Genomic DNA, 24260 nt, shown 5'->3' with positions numbered 1-24260 from the left:
TGTAGTAAGAACCTCATCAACTGAAGGCTGAGGTATGTTCTGTGGAACTAGGTGTTATTTGCTTAGTTCTCACCTACCCTCATTCTGGAATGTGTGTCTGTTTCTCCACAAGCTACCCTGTAGTTCTTTGTGTTTCCAGTCTCCTCCTCTCCACCAGCAGTGTACTGAGTGAGGGTGGACTCTGACCCGAGGGTACTATCTTTTCTGAAGATTAGGAATCGGAACTCAGGCATACATTTACTCTTAAACCTTGTGAACCTGAACCACAGAAATTTAGTAGCTGTGGGGTGGCCCTCTGCACCCATGGAGGAGCTGTGAATGAGAGAAGATGCTAGTGTGGATGAGAATTAAGAAACTAGAAGTTGAGGCAACAGTAGGGAGAAAGGATGGCCAGGGTTTTGACAGCATTTCTCTCCCTTATTCTAGTCCCATTCTGAACCTGGCTGCCTCACAAATTTTGGGCTCCATGAGAAACCTCCATTTCCTCCTAATGATTCTTTTTCTCTTTGCAAAGGCTTTGTGGGTCTGCCATCTTTGCAATCCAATACAGTTATATTTAACTTACACTTTTATTGCATGTTTGCTATGGGACCTTAAGTTGCTTAATCCTCCTATACTTTAATTTCTCCATTTATAAAACAGGGAGAGTAATTTCTATTTTCCAAAGTTCTTGTGAAGATTTGCACTCATGAATGTGGAACAACTGGTTCAGAACAGATTTTCAGTAATAGTTGCCTTAAAGATTTTCCCCATTTGGACACCAAGCTGATGGTGCATCTGCCACGTGTCCTCTGTGCTTTGTGTTACTGCTTCTTGGATGCTCACCCTGTTTTCCCATCAGATTTCAAGCTTCCTAACAGGGTGAATTCTGTCATGTGCTTTTCTCTACTCTTCTGTAGAAAGCTTCCTAAAATTTTGGTCAATAAATATTTATTGAGTAGTATAAATACTTTTGGGGTCTCTTTTCAGGGAAACTCAGGAGAGTCAAAAACTAGTTTTCTTTACTCTTAATTACTGCTATCTTTGTAAATCTGGTCAAGCACAAATGCTGGTGTCTCCTGACACAGGAAAGAGTACCCTGAGGTGAAGAGTTGTGGTTCTCTATAGACCCTGAAGGCTCTTTGTTGCTTTATTTGTAGTTTTCAAATCAAATCCTGTAAGGAAATCCAATATATGAAATAAAAACAAGCAGAGGCTTTGTGGCTAAGCAGGAGCGAGAGGCCCTGAGCCCCATATCCCATCCCCTCAGTAGACATGGAGGCACCTTAGGGCTCTGTGGAAAATATTTTGAAAACCATTACTTTGGATTATCTAGAATAGTCTGGGCAACCAGTACTTATCATGGGTTTTTACTGAATTAAAAAAAAAAAGTAAAACCAAAGCAGCAATGTGACGTAACCCTTCCCAGACTGATTATGAAGGTTTTAGGAAGCTTTTGGGGGATTGTTGTCAAGCCCTTTATAATTGATGGTGTGGTGACTTCGGGCTACTATTACAGGGAAGAGTGGTTTTGATGAGGTAGGATGGAAAATGTTCTGGCTTTGATGTCAGAGGACATGGGTTGGAGTTTTCTTTCCTTTTCTTACTGGTCCTTTGACTATAGGCAACTTTGTAACCTCACCAGGTCCCACCTGTAAATCATGAATGATCATACCTTCTATTTCACAGATCTCTGAACTCAGTTTAGACAAAGAAGATAGTTTGGTAATCTGAAAGAAAAACAGTACTACATGAATAGGAGACATTTTTAATAATAGGATTAAGAAAATAGAGAAAATACAGTGTATACAGTTAACAACTTCCCCTCAATCTCAGCTATTTTCATTTTGCACAGACAGAAAAGAACCCAAGAAAAGACTGCCCCCTCTAACCAAAAGACTAGGAAAGAGTTTGCCTACTATGACAGAAAACTTATACACAGTGTGTTAGTGCACTGGAACTTATGTAGTTGGAATTATAGGCCACATGGCTTTATAGAAGGGTAGTATCTTTAGTAATAGGAGGTCTTAACTCTCACATTTACCAGCAACAAGAAACTCTCTGAACATCAATAGAGGCTGAGCAGAAAACCTGGACTTGACTCTTAATTGTTAGTAACAAGATGACATCCCACCTTCCCTTGCTGGAGTAGTGATAGAAAAAGCTTGTTAGAAGATCTAAATATTCAGAATGTTCAGGTATCAAAGTTTATACTAAGAAGTAGGGCAATATTGACTTAAATGAGAAGGAAAAATTAACAGACACCACCACTGAAATGATAGAGGTTATCCTTTCCTGATAAGGATTTTAAAGCAGTCACCCTAAATACTTTAATTGGCAATTATGAATGTGCTTTAGACAAATGGGAATGTAGAAGATTTCAACTAAGAAATGGAAAGTGTCAGAAAAGAAAAACATACCAAAGAGAACCAGATAAAAATTTTAGAACTTACAAAGTATATAAGCAGAAATAAAAGCTCAATGAATGGGCACAATAGAAGAATGGAAAGAGAAAAGAATCAGTAAGATTGAGAACATAACTATAGAGAAAAAGATGAAGAAAAAAGAGCTTTAGGCACATATGATACTACATTAAAAAAAGAATATTCAAATCACTGAAGTTGGAAAAGGAGAGGAGAATAAGGATTGGGTTTTTAAAAGTATTGAGAGATATTGGCTGAAAATTTACCATATTTGGCAAAAGACATGAACCTACAGAACCAAGAAACTGAGTGAACTACAGAAAGGATCATCTCACAGGTATCTACATTGGGGGAAATCATAGTTGAACTTTTGAAAGCTTAAAGACAAAGAAAAAACTTGATAAAGGAGGCAGAGACAAATGATGTATTATCTGTAGAAAAATCAATTCAAAGCACAGTATTGATCATTGGGAACTGTGCATCACAGAATGAAGTGGCATCAAATGTTCCAAGTCTTGGAAGAAAAGAGGAGTCAACCCAAAGTCTATTTCCAGAGAAAATATCCTTCATGAAGGAAGGAGAATATCACGATAGTTTCAGATTAATAAAAACAAAAGGAATATACTTTTTTCCAGCAGATTTATCCTAAAGGAATAGCTAAAGGAATTTTCTAAACAGAAACAAAATGATAAAAAAAAGAATATTGGAATGTCAGAAAGGAAGAATGATAGCACAAAAATATGAATATAGACTTTATACAACATCTAGAAAAATCCAGATGTTACATAAGATTTCCAAACTTTGCTTGAACTAGCAAAATGTCAATATTAGACACTGATGAATAATGCTATACATAGTTTAATTCCTAGAACATACTCTGAAATGGTTATTACAAAGAGATAATGCTAAAAAAAACCCTTGGATGAATAAAAATTATAAAATTTATTCAAGTAATTTATGGGAATGTAGGTTAAAAAAAAAACAAACCAGAAAACAAACAGTACCATAAAATGGCAATCAAACTCCAACTATATCAATAACTACATTAAGTCCCAAGTTTGCAATTTTGTGACTATTTCAACAAAATTGACACAGGTGTGGTAAGATAGATTGGAAAGCATAATCTATATGATTATATATCCTTTATATTTTCATTTGTATATGAAAGTGTATTTTCAAATGCTCTAATCATTCACCTATTTTTTCAAAAGAACAGAATTCTAAAAATACTGATTTCAGAGTGATCATAAGTGATATACAGCTCATTTTAAGTTTTTGTCGATGTCCTATATGTAGGATGATGGGATGTAATTGGTTCAGTATAAATAATCTCAATCTACCAACCAAAAATGTTTGGCAGCGTTGATTTAAAAACCGTATTATTCAACTATATGTTGTCCAAAAGAAACTCTTTCGAATATGATATAGGTAAGTTGACACTAAAAAGATGGGGAAAGATATACTATGCAAATATTAGTCAACAGATAGCAGGGGTGACTGAATTAATATCAGATAGAGCTGACTTTGGGGCAAGTGAAATTATTAGAGGTACGGAGGCAGAGTACACAATGATAAAAACATCAATCAAGAAGACACACTGAACCCAAATGAATATGAACCAAACAACAGAGCTGCAAAATGTATGACGTAAACACCAAAGAACTGAAAAGAGAAACGCATACATTCACAGTTAGAGTTGGAGAATTCAACATCCTTCTCTCAACAATTACTAAAACCAATACAAAATAAGCAAGGATGTGCGAGAACACAATACAGTCACGAAAAGGATCTAATTGACACTGTGGAACACTCTACCCAATAATAGCAGAAAACTCTTGTTTTTCAAGTGCCCATGGAATATATGCCAAGGTAGACCATATCTTAGGTTATAAAAAAGGATGAAAGTCAGTGTGTGTTCCTTATGATAGTGAAATCAAACTAGAAATCAATCACAGAAAGATAACAGGAAATTCTCCAAATACTTGGAAACAAAAGCAACATTGGTCTAAGTAATTTATGGGTCAAAGAAGAATTCTGAATGGAAATAAGAAACTTTGTGGACATGGTTGAAAATAAATGTATGGTACACCAAAACTTGTGATACATAGCTAAGGCAATTCTGAGAGGAAAAGTTATAGTACTAACTGGTTGTATTGGAAGAGAAGAAAAATCTCAAATCAGTAATCTGAGCATTCACCCCAATGAATTAGGAAAAGAAAATCAAAATAAACTCAAAGCAAGCAGAAGGAAGGAAATAATAAAGATGAGAGCAGAAATCAATGAAATAAAAAACAGTAGAGAAAATCAATAAAACAAAAAGCTGCTTCATTGAAAAGATCAATAAAATTGACAAAGTTCTAGCATGACTGATGAAGGAAAAAAGAGAATACACAAATTACTGATGTCAGGAATAAAGCAGGAGCTATCGCTGGACCCACCCCACAGATACCAAAAGGATAATAAGAAAATAGTATGAACAACTCTGTACACATAAATTTGATGATGAACTAGAAATCACATGGAATAGATAATTTGAGTAGCTCTTAAACTTGTAAGGAAATTGATTAATTTAAATCCTTCAGAAAAAGAAATCTTCTGGTCCTGATTGTTTCACTGCATAATTCTACCAAATATTTAAAGAGAGAATTCCAATTCTATGTTCTCACAGGAAATAGAGGAAGGAACACTTACCAACCTGACCAACTAACACAGCAAAGCCATTATTGCCATGATATCAAACCCAGACAATGGCAATATTAAAAAAAAAACAGATTAATGTCTTTCATAAATAAGGTATAAACGTTTCTAACTAAATATTAAATAGAATTACCAGTATCTAAAAAGAACTATACTTAGAACCAAGTGAGATTCATTCCAGTGACACAAGACTAGTATTTTTAAATCAGTCTAGTCAGTCTAGTCTAATAACAGGTTAAGGAATAAAAATCACATATCAGTGTAGAAAAAACATTTAATAAAATTCAGTAGCCATTCATTATTTTAAAAAATAGTCTTATAAACAATGAATGGAGGAGAACTTGCTCAATTTTATAAAGAACATCTATGGGAAACTTACAACTGACAACACCATTAGAAGTGAAAAACCTGTCACATGATCCCCCTGAAAGCTTTCCCCCTGTGATTAGGAACAAAGCAGGGCTACCCATGGTCACCACTGCTATTCAGTAGTAGTTCTGTAATTCATAGAGAAATAAGGAAATAAAAGGTAAAAGGTATATAAGTCAGATGGGAAGGAATAAAACTTTTCCCATTTACAGATTATGTGATTATCTAAACGTCACAGAAGCAGTGAGGTCAGCAATTCTCTAGATAAAAGATCAATAAACAAAATCCACTGTATTTCTATGTTCTAGCAATGAACATGTGGCAACTGCCTGTTAAAATATAGGCCCATTAAGAGAATGAAAAGACAGGCCACAGATGAGGTGAAATATTAGCAAAACATGTGTCTGATGATGACCTGATATCAAGTCTATGAAGAACTCATTAAACTCTGTAAGATAAATGACTCAATTAAAAAACAGGCAGAAGATTTTTATAGATACTTCATCAAAGGAGATATACAGACATAAGCATGTGAGAAGATGCTGAGCATCATTTGGGAATGTCATTGGGGAATTGCAAATGAAAAACAACAGTGAACTGCTACTACACATTTATTAGAATGACTAAAATCTGAAACACTGATAATACCAAGTGTTGGTGAAGATGGAGAGTAACAGGAGCTGCCATGCTTTCCTGGTGGAAATGAAAAAGGGTGAAGATTCTTTGCAAAACAGTTTGGCAATTTCTTAAAAAAACTGAACAGTACTATCATGTAATCCAATAATCACGCTGCATGTTATTACCCAAATGAACTGAAAACTTATATTCCCACAAAGACCTGCAAACAAACATTTATAGCAGCTTTATTCACAATTACCAAAACTTGGAAGCAACCAAGTGAACAAGTGAATGGATAAATAAACTTGGGTACATCCATAAATGGAATATTACTCAACAATAATAAAAAAAGGAGCTAACAAATCATGAAACCATAGAGGGAAAAAATTCATATTGCTAGAAACTTAACCACATATTGCTAAGTGAAAGAAACTAATTGGGAAAGATTGAATATTGTATAATTTCAACTATGTGACATTCTAGAAAATGCAGAATTATGGGATATTAAAAGAATTGGTTGCCAGATGTTGTGGGAGGGAGAGAAGAAGGAATGAGTAGACAGAGCACAGGGTTTTACAGTACTGAACTACTCTGTATGATACTGTAATAGTAGATACATTCTTTCAAAACTCAAAATCTACAACACAATTAGTGAACTCTAAATACAGACTTGAGTTAAGAATAAGATGTTGGTATTGGCTCATTAACTGTTAAAAAATAGAGTATGACAATAATATGTTAGTGTTAATGTAACACAATGTTAATATAGGAAAAGCTACAGAGAGAAGAAGTGAGGGAATATATGAGATTTTCTCCACTTTCTGCTCATTTTTTCTGTAAACTGAAAACTTCTAACAATGGTCAGTTCACGGAAAAAAAAACTTTTTACAATTTATAACAAAGAGATAAATTGATACATACCTGATTAAACATATATAGAAATTGTATGCAGAAAACCTTAAAACACTAATGATTATATAAGCTATACCATGTTCATGGAGTCAAAGATTTGGCACAGTAAAGATGTCAGTTCTCCTCAGTTTGACAAAATATGTTTAAGGAAATTTCTATCAAAATATCAACAATATTTTTGATTTTATTCAAAAATGTATTTGAAAAGGCAAAGGAAGTATAAATAGCTAAAACAATTTTGAATAAAAATAATAAAGTGGGAAGAAGTCGTCTTCCACTGTCCAAAAAAAACAATGACAGAATTATCTATAAACATTGCACCAATGTCAGATTCCTGGATTTAATTACTAATATGATTATGCAGGATGCAATCATTGGAGTAAACTGGGTAAAACATTGTTGGAACCACTCTCTATTGTCTTGGCTGCTTATTTTGGAACTATAAATATTTTGAAATTAACAATTTAATCTTTTAAGGTGATATGTTTATAGTATTTATTGCAGTGACGATTTCACAGTGTATACTTATTACCAAACCCATCAAGTTGTATGTTAAATGCACAAACATTTTTAGGTGTTAATCATTCTCAATAAAGTGGTTTTAAATTTAAAAAATAAAAACAGTTTAAAGAAAACAATAACCTCATTGCAGTTGTGTCTGTCTTTTGCTAGTTATCTCTCAACTTTCATATTCTGTGTTTTATTATGTATGGTGAGATGCCTAGGCCTTGCAAGTGGCTTATGTCATGTTTATTTTGTTAATTGATTTCTAGTTAGGTCATACAAATTAGGGACCCTTCGAAAGATTAGAAACCAGACTATGGGGAGAAACTTACACCTTTTCACTTCAATCTTCCATTAACGTTTCTCCAGCTGTAGTGGGTTCCCATAGAAGACAGTTTTTTGTGTTTGTGTGTGTGTATTTGTTACAGAACAAGCCACCTGGAGCCTGTTCCTTGGTCCCAGAACTGGCATTCAGTGTTCCTTAGCAGTCCCAACTTTAATCATAAAGTACTCCTTCATTGTCTCAGTTCTCTAGTTTAGTGCTTTTCTGCTCTGCTGGGCTCTGATACAGCCATTTTACTTACCAGCCTTAGGGGTGGTTGATTTCTGTAGTTATCTGTCTTTGGGTCATCCTGTCACCTTTTCTCTCTATCATTTATTTCAATTCCTGCATAACAAATTTCCTGCATTAGATTCTGTTTGAAATTCCTAGAGTGGTTCTACTTTCCTCCTTGACCCTGACTAATGTATCAATATTGGGTGAAAGAGAGCTAGTGCCCTGTGACTATAATCGCGCCACAGAGAAAAGGCAATTTTCTTCTCATTTCTTTATTTTAGACCTCGCTCATCATTCCTAGAAACTTTATGGCTGAACCTTCTGTGATAACAAAATGCATGATAAAGCATTTATTGTTCTTAAATCTGAATGATAGCCAAAATGTGGTCCCAAGATCATTGAGATCTTTGGGGGAAAGGAGGAGAATGAAATTAAAGCCATTTCAAATTGGAACACAAGTTTTACATCTTGCAAGAGGACACTTGGATTTAGTACATGTCATTTTTTTTTTCCCTAGGAAATCTGCTTGAAAAGCCCAAATAAAAACACATTTGTTCATCAGCTCCAACAAATTAAATAACTCTGTGTTGGTGTTTCCTAGAGTTTTAAAATTTTATTTGATGTTCTTGGAAAAAAAAAAAGTGAAAAATGAACATAAAGGCCAACTGTTGAGTTTCACCAAGGAAGAAAATAGGAAAAATATGATCAATTATCATAATCATTTCATTAAAGAAAAAACTGCATAGTAGAAGAATAGATATGATATCAAGAAATGGATAGTATTTTAAATTTAAGAAAACAGTGCCATATAAAATCACTTCTATTTGTCCTGATTAGCTTTATTTTTCCCTCCCATACTGGGGATTGAACCCAGGGGGTTTTAACCACTGAGCTACATCCCCACCCTTTTTATTTTTATTTTGAGACAGTCTTGATGTGTTGCTTAGGGTCTCACTAAGTTCCTAAGGCTGCTTTTGAACTTGTGATCCTCCTGTCTCAGCCTCCAGAGTCAATGTACCACCATGCCTGACTCTTTTTTAGTTTTTTTTTTTTTTTTCCCTTAAGACAGTATTAAGAATTTCTGCTGGTTTGGTATTTGTGAATTATTGCCAGATATTTTAATGCTCATTCCATAGTGTGGTAGAGTGCATCTCAGAGACAATGTTTCTATTTGTAGGTGGATAAAGATAACATAGACATAGAAAACTGTTTGTTCACTTGGAGATGTGTTTTCTTGTTTTAGATTTGCTAACAGAAGTAGAAGGTAAGGTTTTCATAAGAGATTGAGATTCTGTATCTCTAGGAACCTTAGTTACCATGCTTGGGGAAAAAATGGTTCATGGAGTTGGGGAGAAGTTTCCCTACTTTGGCCTGGAAGCAACTAGTATCTGAATACTCAGAGATGACAACTCCTGGAGTATCTGAAGAAAGTTTCCTAAATCCAGATACTATTTTTCTCATAGTGACAACAGACTAGTGGTACTCTCCCAAGTGACTTTGCAAGCATGTAGGACTACATGGTAGTGGTGATGCATTTTGCTAGCATACCTGAAGCTCTTTCTTCTAATACTCTCATATGTTCATTGGAATGAGGCACTTTGAAAGAGAATAAGGTGCTCTCAGTGCATGGAGTAAGAATAAGAACTTGGTTTGATTAATAGTGATGAGATTTCTTTTATATCCACTGAGTGGAGAACTCAGATAGCTCTCAGTTATTCGTAGTATGTATCAGTTAGATTCTGGAGTATAACAAACTGAAAGCACCCAGAAACCACTCCGGACACAGGAAGTCATGCAAGAGATTTTATTAAGCAGGCATGCAGAGTGTCTGCCCACAGGGTGAGAGAGAGAGAGAGAGAGAGAGAGAGAGAGAGAGAGAGAGAGAGAATATGGAGGTGGAGCCATTTTTAAGGTGTGGAATTTCGCAGGCTATTAACAATAGACCAGTGACTGACTAGGAAGTTCACGGGCTAACAATCTGGGTTGTAAAGTGGTGTGGGAGAGGCAGAATAATAGTGGCAGCAAAATAGCAGATCTGATGCCAATACAAACCTTTTCATAGTTTAATAACTCAAACAAGCATGTTTTTCTTCCTAAACTTTGAGAATTAACTGGGTAATTCATGTGGTCTATTCTAGCTTGATTGGGGTAGGATAGCTTTCCATGTCTGTGGCCTTAGGTGGAATGGCTGGAGATACTGAGCCTAATGGGGTCTCTTTGTATGGGGTCTGTTTCCAGGAGGCTGGCGTATGCATTTGCACATGGCGGTTTTCATTCCCAGCAGTAAGGATCCAGTACTTTTTGATCCTGAATGTTGTTAATCTTATATTGACTAAAACATTCTTTGAATTGGATGGTGTTCAAACCCAGATTTAAAGGGAGATGAAATGGGCTTCACTCTGGATGGAAGAAGGTGAAGGTCATATGTAAAGGGATGTGGATATGGAAAAGGGAGCAATTGTCTTTATATTGTAATCTTCCGTATGTGGAACTGGTGAGGGTCTCAACTTTGAGATCCTAAGACACGTAGGATTCATCCTCAGGATACTCAGCTCTGTTGTTAGTTTCTAGGTGGTAGAGTTGTTACCACCATCACTGGTAAGATAGAGTTTGCTCCTCTGGCAAACGTCAGATGCTGCAATTGGCCATTTTTAGTATTGTGTCATTTATTAAGCTATTGTGTTGGGGCTCTAAACCCAGCCCTGTATGCCCTGGTTTGTGATTGTGGGGCCTGAAGCTCTCTGCAAACCCCATTTTTAGTTTGCCAATAGGCTCTCTCGTAGGTTCTCGTACTAGATAGCTGTTGAAAGACTAGAGAGGAAGAATTGACATTCTCTTTTGGTCTGCTTCCTATGAACCTAATTGCCAGATTCCCTTTTCCTATGAATATCATTTCACATCATTTTGTAACCCTTTCCATGGAATTTCCTTTCTGAATCCTATTTTTGGTTTCCCTGACATCCTCAGAACCAGATTCATTATGTTCCACTCAGGCAGACTGGTATCCGTTCTTAGTACCCCCAGTTTGGCCCTTTCCCAAAGTCCATAGTTTTAAACAATTCCAAGCTCTTCTCTTTATTCTCCCAGTCCTGGGGTGGTTGACAGTTATTTGATAAATTGTGATTATTTTTGTCTTTTTAGTTTATATTATGTTTTCTCTGGTATATTAACTGGCATATTGCCTGAGCTTTCATAAAGTGAGCTAGAAAGAAGCAGAAGTTGGCCTGGAAATTTCAAGGCACTGCTGTTTGTTTTACCCATTAGTTGCCTAATTCCAATCATGGAATGTTTAGGATACCAAAAAATATAATTTGGGAAAAGGAAAATTACAGCTCATCCTTCTCAGAAACAAAGATGCCAAATCAAGAATAAAATATTACAAAACACAATCTAGCAATTTATATTAAGGATGCTATCCAAGACATGGGTTGGTTCCTGCAATACAATGTTGGTTTAAAATAAAATCAATATATAATTTACTGATTATGCATTGTTACTTAAGAAAAAAATTTTTCTTTTTAATTAAAATAGAAAAAATTGGTAAAAATAATTACAGTCCATGTAATATTAAGGAAATTCTGAATAGAAAGAACAGTGTATATGATTACTAATATCTAGAAAGCTGAAAAAACACCATTCTTAGTGAATAAATAATTTAAAAAGTATTTTGATATTAGGAAAAAGAGAAATGCACCTATCATCATTTCTACTCAGTATATAGTACTGGAGGTCATAGCCAATGCAACAAGGCAGGAAAAACAAAAGATATACAATTTTAAAGGAGAAAAATAAAGCTGTCATTCTTCATAGATGATAGAGTTATGAATGTAAACAAACCAAAAGAATCAATTGAAAAATTATTAAAATGAGTAAAAAATCAAGAAGTTTCCTGGCAAAATCATTGTGGAAAAGTAAACTGAATGTCTGTATGCTAGCAAAAAGTAGAAAATTAATTTTTAAAATACACCATTACGAAGAGTATCAAAAATATGAAGAACTTGAAAAGAAGTCTAACTGATGTTCTATAATATCTATAATCTGAAAATTAATAAAACAACATTAAAGGTCTAAATGAAGAGATAAATATACCATATTCATGAATGATAGTAATTCTTCCAAAATTAATTTGAAACTTTAATGTAATCTCAATCAGAATCCCAACTAGGAAAAAGAAATGTGTAAGAAATGTAATAAATGAAATATTGGCAGGAGTTTATTTATTTTACTTTTTGTGGCACTGGGGGTTGAACCCAGGGTCATATATTTCTTAGGCAAGTGCTCTACCACTGACTTACATTCTCAGCCCTATTTTTGTTTTGGGACAGGGTCTTGCTAAATTGTCCAGGCTGTCCTGGAAATTGGGATCTTCCTGCTTCAGCCTCCAGAGTAGCTGGGATTATAGGTGCACACCAATATGTCAACTCACCAAGAGCTTTTTAAAAGAAAAATATTGTTGGGGAATGTCTTACCACATATTATGATCTATTACTGGGCCACATTGAGATAGTTTACTGATGGTGTAGTCAGAAATTAGTAGGTAGGTGGAACAGAAAAGAAAACCAAGAAATAGAACAACTTGTTTGTATATTTTTGGTTTATGTATTAGTGGATAGAGATTAAGTAAACGATGTTGAAACATTTGTTTGTATACTTGAAAAAAGAAATTGAACCTTCATTTCACATTAAAGGTAGAATACAAATCTAAAGATATAATAGGCAAACGATAAAACTTTTAGAAGATAATTTAGGAGCTTATGTTTGTGATCTCAGGATGGGGAAACATTTCTGAAAGAAGGCACATAAACACTAACCATAGGGTAAATATAATAAATAGAACTACACTGAAAGTAATAACATTTATCATAAGGTACTGCACAGAGAAGGAGAAGAAAAATCGTCTCGGGGGAAAGATATTTGTGAAACATAATTGACAAAGGGGTAGTATCTAGAGCATATAAAGAATTCTGGCAAATGAATAAGAAAAGAATCAGCCCATAGGGGAAAAAATGAATGAGCAATCTGAACTCTTCACAAAGGAACAAACCCAATTGGCCAGTAAATGTATTATTATAAAGTCTAATTCTGCTGGTAATCTGGGTAGTACAAATAGCCTCAAACTGGGAACAACCAAAATGTCCACCAACAGTAGAAATGGATCAAAAAAGACTGAGATATTTGTTAAAACGGAATAATATATAGCGATGTAAATAAATGCACTATGGCTGCACATGACTAAATGGGTAAGCCTTAAATTGAGAAATGAAATAATCACTGAAGAATCCTGAGTCTTTTAGGATACAACAGGCAAACTGAAATATCTATTGAGGATTATGCAAGTAGAAAAACTGAGAAACATAATAGAGAGGAAGAAAGAAGAAAAACCATAAAAATGGTTTTGTGCCATAAAAATGAACTTGTATGTTATTCTCTTGGTGATACCTTATTCATCTGGCCAGACTAACTACTATAGAAATTTCTAATGTCAGTAATTTGAAAGCAATTTTATACTAATATTGTAATTTACTCAAATGTGATATGTGAGTGGGTGGGACAGTAATGTTTGAAATGGCATAGCAACAAACCTCATTGTTAGTTAGCACTCATTGCCCTTGTTTCTTGTTCCATAATGGACATTTTTTTCATGTCATTCAGTGATCCAAAATAAATTACATAGTTCCACTTCTGTTACGTATCTAAGTTCAACAGTTATGTATGGGGATTGGAGGATTTATTCTATATTTGTTGTGAATATTATATAGCATGTAATATCCTCCAGGTTCTATGCTAAACACTTAAATGTGGAATGAAATTTCACCCCCAAAAGGATTGTTTTTCCTATTATACCAATGAGTAAAATAAAGATCAAAGTATTAAAAAAAAAAAAAAAAGAAACACAACAGTATAAGTATCTCAAATGTAAGGAGAGGACACATCTTACGCTTTTGTAAGCAGGGAAGACTCATGACAGAAGAGCCCAAGAGAGGGACACTTGGGGTGGGATGGGCTGGTTTCTGCAGAGATAGATGGTCAGGTTGGCTTTTGAATGTGGTGGAAGGTTGCCTGGGTATTTGCTTTATGGTTTTTCCTTTCAATGTACATTTATATCTTACACTATTTCAAATATGTAATAGATTTCATGGTTCAAAATGCATGAATACATCATCTACATTTTTTATCACTTATCTAATAAGGAAATTACAAAAAGTTGAATATGAATACAGAAATGACATTGTGTTGGTGTTCTGAAAGTTTCTTTGGAAAGTTCCTTCTTTTAAAAAGAATTTTTTTTGTTGTTTTTTGGTATATATACAAATGTTTCTCAATCATCATTAGCAGTTAAAGATAAATCAGTTTATTACTGGTTCAGCACAGTGCTTATACTAAAAACTCACGAGGCATCTGTCTTGAAGCCAGTTCTCAGCAGGTTAGCATCACTGGTCTGTGTATTTGAAATGGGTTGCCACCATCTTGGAAATGTATAACCCTCAAAAATCACTTATTGGGCTGGGGTTGTGGCTCAGTGAAAGAGTGCTTGCCTAGCATGTGCAAGAGGCCTGGGTTTGATTCTCATCACCGCATAAAAAATAAATAAATACGTTGTGTCCATCTACAACTAAAAATTTTTTTTAAAAAAATCACTTATGTGCTGGTGAGCTCAGAGTGCCCAGATTTCATTGCTAGAATCACCCCTACGTTTATAACCTCGAGTAGAACTCTATTTTGTCACTTAAACATCCAATCTTTCCTTTGGGGAGCAAAATTTCCACCTAAAAAAGGAAAAGCAACAAAACAGCAATTATGTAAATTGAATGGAAGAAAACGAGTAGTGTCCTGTTTAAGGTAATTTTCCCCATAATGAGTGTTGGGGGAAGGAGGAGAATGGGAAGGAGAGAGGTTAAAAATTGGAAACTGTGTGTGTGTATGTAATAAGCTCGCGCAGAAAGCAGATGTGCATTGTAGAAACCATGTATAGAGGCAATAATCTGTGACAGAAAGATTTACATAATATTCTTCCAGGGCAAGTTCCCCATTTTAAAAAGATGGTGAAATGCAGACAGCATGCCTGACTGGAATGAATCTAAATCAGGTAAATAATTTGCACTCTCAGATTATACTCCCTGCCGCCCGCCCCTCGCCCTGCATCCACACTTGCTTAATGGATCTATTACAGCTTAGAAGGTAAAGAGATCTGAAGTTAGCTCCACTCCTGTGTGCACCGTGAGAACAGGGCCTTTCAACAGGCAGATGGTACTAATGGACCGGGGCAGTTCTGATCCGTGGACCAGAATTGAAAATAGGTGGAATTACAAATGGAAGAAAAGTATACCTAAATCATGGCAGAATATTGTTCTAAACACTCGACCCTGCAATGAAACTGGCTTGGAGGGACTCTGGGCTTAAAGGGGTGTTGTGTCCTGCCTGCAATGTCTGTGACATAGATGAACATTACATGAATCAGACCAGCAACTTCTCTTCTTTAGCAGAAGTTTCCATCAAGTATTGGACTAAATCCTGGTCCAAGAAGGAAAACAGGAGCCTAAGTGTGCCTCCTGAGATGTGACCCAGGACAGGACAGAGACGATGAGATCCAACTGCTCTCCTTTAAATGGGATGATGGTTCTTACATTTTAAGATTTTCCTGCTTTTATTCATAAGCACATCTCTTGTCTGTTATTCTATCCATTACATTCATAAAATTAAAAGTGCTTTCTCCTGTACAGAAGTTGGTCTTTTGTGAGTCTGCAGCTGGTGAAGGAAGGCTGATATACTCGACACCGGCAGCCCCTGATCCCAGATTTATGGTTTCCAACTTTTTACCTGCAGTAACCATGAGCTCTTGCAAAATCCTGTCTTGGATACATAGTACCCCATCTCTGGTACAGAAGTTCTGGTGAACCTGCACGCCTCTTGGTTAATGTGATGCTTAAGTATAGCTAGAATAATGAACTACCTATAATTATTGACCAGAGCAATTTTAAATAGTTTTACATGTGTAGGAATTTTTTTAAGAACCCTTTAAGTCTTGTTTTTTCCTTTGAATATTGTGATGAAATGTATTATCTATTGTATATAATGATTTTTTTAAAGCACCATACAAAATATTAAAAAGAAAGAAAACCACAGAAGGTATTCCAAACACCATTGGTGGTGTTGGCTTTTCATCTTTCCACTTTCTTTTTTGATATTGATATCAGTACAAAAATGAAATAGGCAGAGGAGAAAATTCTAATTAGATTCTAAAAAATGTATTTTATTTGGTGAGTGTGTCTGATTTGCCAAAGCACATCCCTGTTCCAGGCAACTGTCAATTATTACAACATATTTATCATTGTCAAATGATTTTGACTTTTTTGTGAAAAAGGGAAAATTTGTATGTGTTTTCACACATGCATACATACATTTAAAGGGCAAAGCAAGGAGCATGTCTCTCAAGGGTAGGCTATTACTTGGCCCTGCTTGGAGGAAAAGGCCTTCTCAATGGGATTATGTCCCCTCTCATAACCTATCAGTTGTCTGATCAGAAATTCATAATGCAACCCATCTATTGCTCAGCCCTGCCGGGGCTGCAGGATTGAATTTAAATAGGCAAATGCCAGACTTGGCAGTTGACATTCTCTCTGTCTCTCTCAGTCTTTCTCTTCCTCCTGTCCTCCTCCTAATCATGCTCTCTTTTCTCTTTCCTCTCGTTCTTTTAATTCCTTGGTTCAACACCATTTTGCATTAGCCACGAGCTGGTGTGAGGGGAAGTTAGGAAATGGAGGATCCCCTGTGAGGGGCCGAGGGAGGGAGGTGTGAAAACGAGGTGGCAGGAAATTATAAATCGTGGCTGTCACACCCTCGCAGGGACAGTAAAACCCGGTTGCTTCTTTTTTATTCTTTGTCTTTTTGTATTTAAAGGAAAATAATTCAGCGTAAATGACGTAGCAGGGATCTTGGCTCGGCCAGGAAGCTGCTCGTGTGTATAAAGTTGGGTGCGTCCTGTGTCACCGCTGCACTCTCTGCTAGCTGACGAGCAGGAAAGAGCATCGGAGCCTGTGCCTCACCAGCCCCAGCTTCCTTGAGTTGTGTGGCTACCCAGGTTGTCAGTTCTGTGCAGTTGTGACCGGATGACATTTGACTTGGGGCTGATAAAGTAGTGTTTCAGAATCTCTATTCCTCCTCTTCTTTCCCATCTTCTCCCAACCCAGTAAATAGAAATCAGATTTATCTTAAAGTCCAAAACCTACAGTGGAAAGAAAATCTATATAATTGATAACACGTTAAAATTATCTGTAGAACTTAAATGCTGGCAGTTGAAGGCTTTTGTGTTGAGGAGGGGAAATGTTAATCTCACTGTTTGGGATGTGGGGCAAATGATTAAAAACTGAGAACAGCTCTGATCCTGCCTCTGCTAAAGATGATGGTAAAATTCATTCCACGTCATGTCAGGTTGCTCTCCTTCCTCCTCATTGTCTTTTCAGCTGGGTAGAAGGTGAATCCTGAACTAGCAGTGTCATTGTGAAGTTGGTGCTAAAATTCCTGTCTTTGTGATGACATCTGGAGAATTATATCCTGTGATTTTAATGTTCCTCTGAGTAACACTTAGTTAAAAAGAAATGCTCATATGTATTTATTATTTTAAATCACCATCAATTTATTGGTGCTTAAATTTATTCCAGGGGGCAAACTCCAAATAAATTTTGTCCACATGGGAAGATGGCATGGGAGATATTACACAAGGTGATAGCACATAGCCTAGGTTTAATAAAAATGAGCTCCTACGCTAGTATGTTGTGCTATTTCTGCCTGGGGAAGGCTAGCAGAACGAGTTGCTGAGGATAGTAGTTTTAGGAATTATCTCTGGGAGTATTGCAACTTCCCTTCTGTCTTTGGTGGTTGAAAACGCATTGACTTTGACTGATGAGGGAGTCTATAACCAAAAGCAAGGAAATCTGAGGAGCTGATGCAGGTGTCTAGTCCATACCAGATCTCGCAGAATTGACTTTGTGACTGGGTTCATTTTCAGATGTCTCCAATAACTGTAGGCCCTTAGCTCAGTACAGTATTTGGTCCAGTTACAATTGGGAAAAAATAAATTTCAGCCAAAGTTATTAAAGACCCCAAGAAGTCCCCTTCCTTCCAAGATTTGCCTTCATATGTAAGGGAGCCCTCCTGCTTATTGTCCTTGGTATTTTTTTCTTGCATCAGATGGGATGCGTCCCCAGGTTTGCTTTTATTTTTCTGGAAGGGCTAAAGTGTGCATTTCTGGTGGGTCAGGGAATAACATCAGCTTTGCTGAGAGATAATTGACGTGCAGCGTAACTTACCCACTTAACGCAACTCGGGGTTTTCTGACACGTTCAGTTCTGCCGCAACCCTCACACTCACTTTTAGAACATTTTCATCAGCCTACAAAGAGAGATCTGGTGCCCTTGAGTAGTGACGCACCATATCCCCCCAACTTCTTTGCCTGAGCTCTGGGCAATACTCTTAGACCGTTTATCTCCATGGATTTGCCTAATCTGGACATTTCCTGTAAAAGTAATCCTACAGGATGTGGTCTTGCGTGATGGCAGATATGGTTCTAAACATCTCCTGGGGACACAGACTTCTTCGGGAGTCCAGAGAGATGCACACACAGACAGACTGGAGAGCAGTGTTGGGGTGTTGCCCTTGCAGAGTTCACAGACCCCACATGGAAGACTTATTTACTCAACATTTGTGTGTGGGGGAAAGAATGGGTGGCAGGGAAGGAAAAGTTGCCTTGAAACTGGCCTCTGGGTGACGCCCAGCACCCTAGGATCTTCAGCACCCTAGATTTTCTCCTGTTTTCCAGTGGTATTTATGCACTTGGGTAAGAAAAAAGACCGGCAGATTCTACCTATTGCTCTCCAAACACAAAATATTCCTCGCTTTGTCTTCGTCTAGTGATTGCTGGGAGTCTAGATCAAGTCATGTTTTGGTCCTCTGGTCCTTCAGCCTAAAGTAAATCAGAAGCAAAATCATGAATATGGTTTTTATAGCTCACCTGTTGAGCCACTTAATTTACTTCTGGTATAGACCATGTGCGGAAGAAAACTGAATCAAGTTTTCACAGTCTCTTAGAATTCTTTTTGAATCCACAGGTAGGCAGAGATAAATGAATCAATAAATAAGTAAAAACCACAGACAGAGCTCCAAATGCCAGTTTGGTTATCTTTGCAAAATGCTCCTGGGTTACCTTTGCTCTGTTTATTTGCAATCTCCCCCTCCACTAGCTTCCTGTAAGCTATCTGTGTAAGTAAAAGATAGTGTACCTTACTCTGTTTGAGCTTGGTATGTATCCAAGCCTGCCCTATAAAATGCTACATGTTCCATTCTGAGGTCAGAATCTGCCAGCAGTCACAGTCTGACATCTTCCACAGACCTCCATTGCCTTTCGGGACTCCTGCACCTGTGGCCAGCTCAGTGGACTGTCCTTAAGATTCCCTCTCGTTCATACCCTTCCAGTTCCTACTGGAGACCGTCTGACGGCCTGAGCTTCCAAGAAAGCTGCCTGGAGAGAAGCCCAAGTGCATCTTTCCTCAACGGTTTTATCCGGAGGGGAGTCACAACACAATTCAAACCCATCAAACTCGTAGTTCATGGGGGAAAATACCCAGCCAGGCGACGCACATCGTTTTTCAATGGCTCTTTACCGTTTGTTTTTGTTGCTTTATTACTTCCTCCCCGCACTGGTTGTTTTCTTTTGCACATTTGTTTATTTTTTTCCTCTTACCCTGGGAATCTTACTTTTATTTTAAGAGCAACAGAATTTGTTGGAAAACCAATTTTACACACACAATGAATCTTTATCTTCATATTATTATGAGCAAGAAGTACTAGGGAATACATGGGACAGAAAGCACAATAAATTTATTTCTCATTTTCAGCTATAAGCCAGGGTCTAATTCTGTCTAGAGATTGATTAAAAAGAAATACCGAGTTCTGTGGTGCTCTGGCAGGGTGGACATATATATAGCTGGGGTGCAAAGCTGGCCCTCCGTTGTCACTGTCCTTCGCCTCCCGGCCTTCCGTTTTACCTGGGAGCAGAAAGGCAGCCGCCTGGGCTTGTGGTCAGGCTGAGCTCCTTCTAGGTCAAAAGCCACGTTGATCTTGTCAGTGGGAATCTTTCTCAGTTCAAGTACACGTTCATGATGGATTTCTGTTGCCAGGGTGAGCGCCCCTCAAGCTCCTCTGTCCCACCCCTTCTTTCCTAACTTTAATAGGAAATGAAAAAGGGTAGAAGTCTGGAAAAAGGAGGAAATTCACATGCGACAGGCAGGGACACCATTTAAAATGCACCTTCTGAAATTAGGTCAACTGGGGTTCCTTTGCTTTCGTGGAGAAACCGTTGATTCAGGTGAGCATTGGAGAGAGGTTGAACAACACCTGGTGACTGGAAGGAGCACACTTGTGTTGATGGACCTTGTCAGTCATTTTGACCTTTGGGTGTACGGTTGGGGAATACCACCTGTAGGAAATCCAGAGTCCACACCAAAAAATGCAGTTCATTTCTGGGGCCCCTCTGAGGTCTAAATGTTTGCTTTCAGTGGATTCCTGGTCCCCACGTTGGTCACTCTCTCTGGCTTCTTTTTTTTTTTTTTCTTTTGGTTTTGTTTTAATCTTGCATTCCACAGCGCCCTAGATAGGAAAATCAGCATCTGTCTCCATTTTCCTCCAAAACACTCAGAAAAGACATGTTGGAACAATTCTTTTCAAACTTCGCAGTGATATGAACAACTCAATAACTAATATTGCATGCATGTATTACGAGAAGACTTTTAATTAATGAACACTAAAAATTTCCTACTGTCTTTCTCTTCTGGCTTCTGCCTTCTTATTTCCTCAATACTTTTTCTTTCTCTTTTTCATGCCCTCCTCATTTCTTTTTTCCTCACCTCCTAATGTCTATGTCGGCATGTGAAAAACAGTGCAGTACCTCTTTTGGTTTCTTTCCACTTTTCCATTGGGTTCATTTTCTACATGCGAAATGGTATTTGAAAGGATTTCCTCTTTGAAGATGGTTCCCTCCTTAGCATAACTGCACTTGCTGTTAAAAGTCGCTCTGCCGCAGGGTTCCAGAATGGGTGAGGAGATGAAGGCAGAGTAATATCAAGCCACTTTTTTCTCCCCCACTAACAACTTTGGAGGATTCCTGTCATGATTCCTTAGATAGTTCCAGTTGTGCCATTAGACATGACATTTATAGTTTTTATATTAAATCAGTGAGTTGATTTTGAATCACTGAAATATTTCCATTTGAATTCTTAAAGTAGAAAAGTAAGATTTTTTCCCCCCCGCTTCTAGATTAGAAAACAAAGAAACCTACAGAGGAATAAAAAACAGAAAGAACTATGTGTCAGTTCCAGAAGTAAATGTGAAAAGATGCCTTGGGATCCTGCCAATGAATAAAAATACGTCCGTCAAAGTCAATATGAGGAATTTCTCAGGTTCCTTGTGAAACTTTATAAACAAATAGGTAAATGAGTCTGTGGCTAGTGAAAATGAAAGAAGAAATTTGAACTGATTTGGAATATATCTTGAAACTAAATTCTTGCAAAAAAATGAAACTTCAGGTCAATCTGGCAGATAATTGGCTATGTAAAATGAGACACGATCAATGTTTGAAAATTCCCAAACTTTTAAAAAGGGTGCTTTCTTAGCTATTACTAAAGTCTCCCCACCAAGCTATAATATGACATAGAAATCATAAATAAAAGTTTTAAGATAAAAATAGCATTTTATTATCAGAATTCAACGATAGCAGATCACAAGTAGAATTTTTGCTCAGATGAAAGTACATGGTTGGAGTCAGGCTGTCGTTTGTATTTTGGTTCTAGTCAACCTGTAACCAAAATTTAGCCTCTTGGAATTTCTGATGAACTAGAAAATATGGAAAATCAGAACTGAATAATTTTCGGAGCCCAAAAGACAGTTCTTTCATGTGCACTTCTGAATTGCTCTCCAGAAGTGTGCTGGTTTCCATCTGTATTTCTACATTGGCAAAGCTTCAGTCTTCTTGGTTTGTAAATCCAGAAAGAATTACTTGCAGGTTAGCAGAGTTTTTGTGATGTCATCAGATATCTCCTGAAGAGAACCCCTGGACAGCTCAGACCCATCCTATCTTCACGTGAATATTTGAAATTGGTGAGAGTGTGAAAAACAAGCCTTAATTTCTTGTTCAAACTCTTTAAAAGATCTCGGCATTTAACGTCTGCACACTTCTTTGAGAGTGCTCCAATGGTGTTGAAAAGGACTTGAGTTTGGCATGCAGAACAGCTGGTGGATCTGTATCGTGAACATATACCTATGCTCTTGTTCACTGGGGCTCCTTTGGAAGGTTGTGGAATAATACGGAATGAGCTCCCAGGAGAACTTCAGTGGTTTCAACAGAACAAAATAAAAGAAAAAGATTACTCCATTAAATTGAAAGGGAGAACAAGGTTGGTTTGATAGAAAGGTACCATTTTCAGTTACTATATCTAGTTTTCAAAGCTTCGAAGAGGTGTTCTGTCTCTATGTTAATAGTTGTGTTCGTATACAGATGGGGACTCTTTCTTGATGACAAACATTTCTTTAGCGGGCAGATCCACTGAACAAAGTTCTGTTCATAGTTAGGGAAGATGCAGAGGCCATAGCAGGTAGAAAACAAGTTAATCTGTGGCATGTCTACCATGCCTGGGCCAATATAAAAGTAGTCATGCATCCTTTAGTGATGAGGATACCCTCTGAGAAATGAGTTGTTGGGCAGTGTTGTCATTGTTCAAATATCCTAAAGTGTACTCATGCAAACTAAAAGTCTGTAGTGTCATTAGGTGATAAAATGCTACAGGGTTAGGTGGTGTATTGGCGGTCTGTCACTGAAATGGTTTTATGCAGTGCCTGACTGTTCTCTAGAGAGAGATGATGGTGTATCAATCACAGGAAATCCCTAACGTTGGGGTTACTCACTACTCATCCCCACTTGCTTTGGTTAGCTGCTAGAGAAGGAAATACTTGAATTATTTTGTAGCATTTTAAAATACTGAACTCATGCCCGGCGTTTTCAGTTTTTGTCTTGCTCATTTCGTGTGACGCCCATTCATTCTTTTCTGCTAGTATCCTTTCTTCTTGTGTGTCGTGTATCCGGCAGATTTTTAGGGACTCTGAGATACCTGGTCCCAACCCCATCAAGCAGATTTTTATCCCAACGCCCCTGTCTCTTTGCATACTATGTTCACTGTGAGTAGATGAGGGAAGGTTGTCATCCTAGTGAATGTGCCCGTGAGTGCCCCTGCACAGTTGGTGACCTGTAATTCAAATATGTCCCCTGACCCCTGAAGAAAGCTGCAGAGGAAAGCATACGTGGAAGGCACTGTGTTTTCCCTCCCCTGCCAGAAGGAGATGCATGCGTGCGCTGAGGGTCAGCTTCTAGCACATTTGTTCCTCACTTACTTAGGATGGTAGATTCCTTTGATAATCTGAAAACTCTGCACCCTGCGCGCGCGCGCGCACACACACACGTGCACGCGCAAATTTTGCAAAGTAATTCAGAAGACTCATGTAGTCTCTGAAGCTTATAAATGATCCTGTTAAGGTGAACAGCCCAGGTCAAGCCCCCCCCCACCCCATCTATAGACCCCACACACTGAACAGTCTGCATACCAAGATAAAAATTGATTTTGGGAAATCATAATCAAAATCAAAGGGCCATAATAAATGACCATCATAATTGGTGCCTCTTGGGATTCCCTCTTCCATAGTCTGCTCTTGTGTCTTTCCTATTCTTTCTGAGTTTGCCTTCCTAGAAGGCTCAGCTCTGTCTGCCTCTGGATATTTAACTCTAGTTTCTCCGCAGGTTTCCTTCTCCTTCCGATTCTTGTCCTTGAAATCTCTTTCCCCTTCCTGCCTGATGGTTCTCTCCATCTGTTTCCCACATGCCTTGGTTCCTTGAAGGGACTTGACAGATGAGTTGGTGGTGCTTAGAGGGAACAGGTTTTAGAACGGGTTACATAATTATGGTAGCAGTCACCATGCAGTGTGCCAAAACATAATGATCCCAGTTTCATTTTGTCAACATCACAATGCTGGGGAAGAGAACAAGGGGGAGATGTGGTGGTGACATTTCACAGACCCAGAAGTTTGGGTTGCCAACAAAGCATATTGTGTTTTATCAAAAATGTTTCATATTTAATGTCACTGTGCTGCCTGAAATGTGATCC

This window comes from Sciurus carolinensis, chromosome 16 (assembly GCF_902686445.1).
Source record: "Sciurus carolinensis chromosome 16, mSciCar1.2, whole genome shotgun sequence".
In the NCBI taxonomy this organism is placed as follows: domain Eukaryota; kingdom Metazoa; phylum Chordata; class Mammalia; order Rodentia; family Sciuridae; genus Sciurus; species Sciurus carolinensis.
This window is presented reverse-complemented; position numbering follows the sequence as displayed.